The sequence below is a fragment of the Scylla paramamosain genome, chromosome 10 (assembly GCF_035594125.1).
Source record: "Scylla paramamosain isolate STU-SP2022 chromosome 10, ASM3559412v1, whole genome shotgun sequence".
NCBI lineage: Eukaryota > Metazoa > Arthropoda > Malacostraca > Decapoda > Portunidae > Scylla > Scylla paramamosain.
In genome coordinates, this window is record NC_087160.1 from 20816932 (window position 1) to 20819431 (window position 2500).

Below are 2500 nucleotides of genomic sequence, written 5' to 3' on the forward strand. Positions count from 1 at the left end.
AAGAGTGAGAGAAAACGCATGACACAGTGAGATGGACTGGTTAAAGTTACTCGACTTCTGATTATGACTGCACGTATGTTGTGCTGACTAGTTGTGGTAAAGCACATAGGATAGATCTACAGAAAGGAACCAACACACCAGTACAGGGGGGTAAGAAATTAGAAGACTGAGTAGTATTATATCATGGGAAGAGAGATTATTGAATTAAAAACAAACGTGGAACTAAGAAACGAGGAAACGAACAAGTATAAGTTATAAACACGTAAATGATCTAAAAATTACCAAAGATAAAAAGATAAGACATATTCAGTATATATAAGTATGAACAGAAACAGGCAAAGCATAGAAAAGACAAACAAACATGAAACTGGTAAGCAAACAATTATAGAAAACGAACAGACAAATGAGAGACAACAGAAAAGTAAGAAAGCAAAATTTAGATAAAAAAAAAAAGAAATAAAGGAAAGAACAAGTATGACCACAAACAAAGGAAAGACACACGAATAAACAAACCATAAAGAATAAAAAAAACAGCAAAGAGCTTCCAAAAAAAAGGAGAACACGAGTATAAAACAGAACATTCTATGCCTAAAAAAAAAAAAAGTTATTCATCTCCTCCACTTGGCTTCCCTCTGCCCTCCGCTGTCCATCCCTCCATCAATCTTTCAAACAATTTACCTGCCTCTTTCTCCGTCCTTCCTTCCCCGAGGCTGCAAAGAAAAAGCTCCTTCCGCGTCGAGGGAATTTCCAACATTTACACGGAATTCAAATACAATACGCCATGGGATATTTATTTTGGATCTGCATTGTTATCATTATTTCTATGGTGCTGTCTGGCTTCCGGAAATTTAAAGGGACTCTGCAGGCTCGATAGAATTACGAGTATACCTGTGTGTGTGTGTGTGTTGTTTGTTTTAAAGGAGAGTATAGGATATTGTGTCCGCCCCTTGCGTCACTGCCTGTTTATCTGCCCGTTCCGCTGTCTGTAAGTGTCAATTCTCTCTCTCTCTCTCTCTCTCTCTCTCTCTCTCCTCTCTCTCTCTCTCTCTCTCTCTCTCTCTCTCTCTCTCTGTAGTTGATCTTGTTCTCATTCCAGGTCACACACACACACAGGTAATCGGCGCCGTGTCCCCATCGTGGCTGTGACACACTCGCGGCCATTCCGCGCCCTTCATTCCCCACCTCAGCGCGGCGGGTTCCTCGTTCTTCTCCGCTGAATGTCCCTCCTTAATCGTCCCTCACAACCTCCAACATATCTTTATTCTCTCTCTCTCTCTCTCTCTCTCTCTCTCTCTCTCTCTCTCTCTCTCTCTCTCTCTGAATGTGTGTGTGTGTGTGTGTGTGTGTGTGTGTGTGTGTGTGTGTGTGTGTGTGTGTGTGTGTGTGTGTGTGTGTGTACGTGCGTATAATATTGCAGAGAGGTGGATGCATCACAAAAGCACGCTCCATCTCGAAATTAATCAACAACCGTATACACACACACACACACACACACACACACACACACACACACACACACACACACACACACACACACACACACAGTCACAATCACACCACTCCACCCACTAAGTAACCGACTGAAAGAGGCTTCCGGCCCGACAGGTGCTTTGTGGGGCCGGTGGAGCCTTTGAGGGCCGCCAGGAAGCAGGTGAGGGGCGGCACGAGGCGAGGGAACTCAGGAGGACTCACGGAAACTCACTCACTTGGCCTGCTGCAATATATAGTCACTCAGGTATTCATGAGGGACCGGCAACGCACGTCAGATCGTATCCAGTTGTGGGGAAACTGGAATTAAAAAAGAAGCTAAAGTATAATTTTTCGTTACGTCGCCAAAAATATACAACATTTTTCTTTATTAAGGTGGAGTGAGGTGAGTGAGTTAAGGATTTAAAAAGCTCTTTTTCCTCTTCTCGCTTCCCCCATCCCGCTGCCTCTCTCACCACACACACACACACACACAAACACACACCAGGACAGAGGATGGCTGTTGTTATTACAGCCGCCAACAGTACTTAAAGAAGACCTCTTGCACGCCAGCCACTGTACAGCGCAGCGGGAGAGTGAAGGCGAGGCGAAGGGGACAAGGGGACGGTTGACGGAGAGGCATTACTCTGGGTGGGGTCAGGGGAGGGAAGGTTCGTGGGGAGGAGAAGGAAATACCTGAAGGGGGCGGGGACATGGAGGCTGAAGAGTCATTTCGGCAGGTTTGGGCGCGGTATGTCATTCAAGGCCCAGGTAAGGAGAGGTAAGAGTGGACAGGTGTGTGTGTGTGTGTGTGTGTGTGTGTGTGTGTGTGTGTGTGCGCGCGCGCGCGCTATTGGAAAGTAGATTACGTACAGGTGTCTATATTTCATGCCTATCTGTTATTTACTATTTCACAGAGGGTATCCGACACAGATCCCAGATAACCATCACCGGGCGTTCAGGCGCTTGCAAGATCAAAACCTGTGTTAGATGAACAGTTGGATGAACTGAGCTGCGAGGCGCCACGGGAGAT

General features: G+C 45.9%; 1 long non-coding RNA gene across 9 annotated transcripts in view; it reads right to left on the reverse strand.

Annotated features, from left to right (window-relative positions):
• The window catches only part of LOC135104328 (uncharacterized), a 237173-nt gene that overhangs the window by 96340 nt on the left and 138333 nt on the right, over nucleotides 1–2500 (reverse strand). For 2 of the 9 annotated variants that reach the window (XR_010270397.1, XR_010270398.1), the window contains exon 5: nucleotides 1707–1788. The exons of the other annotated variants lie outside the window; for them this stretch is intronic. This is a non-coding gene — a long non-coding RNA (uncharacterized LOC135104328). The remainder of the gene's footprint in view (nucleotides 1–1706; nucleotides 1789–2500) is intronic. 9 annotated transcript variants of the gene reach the window in all.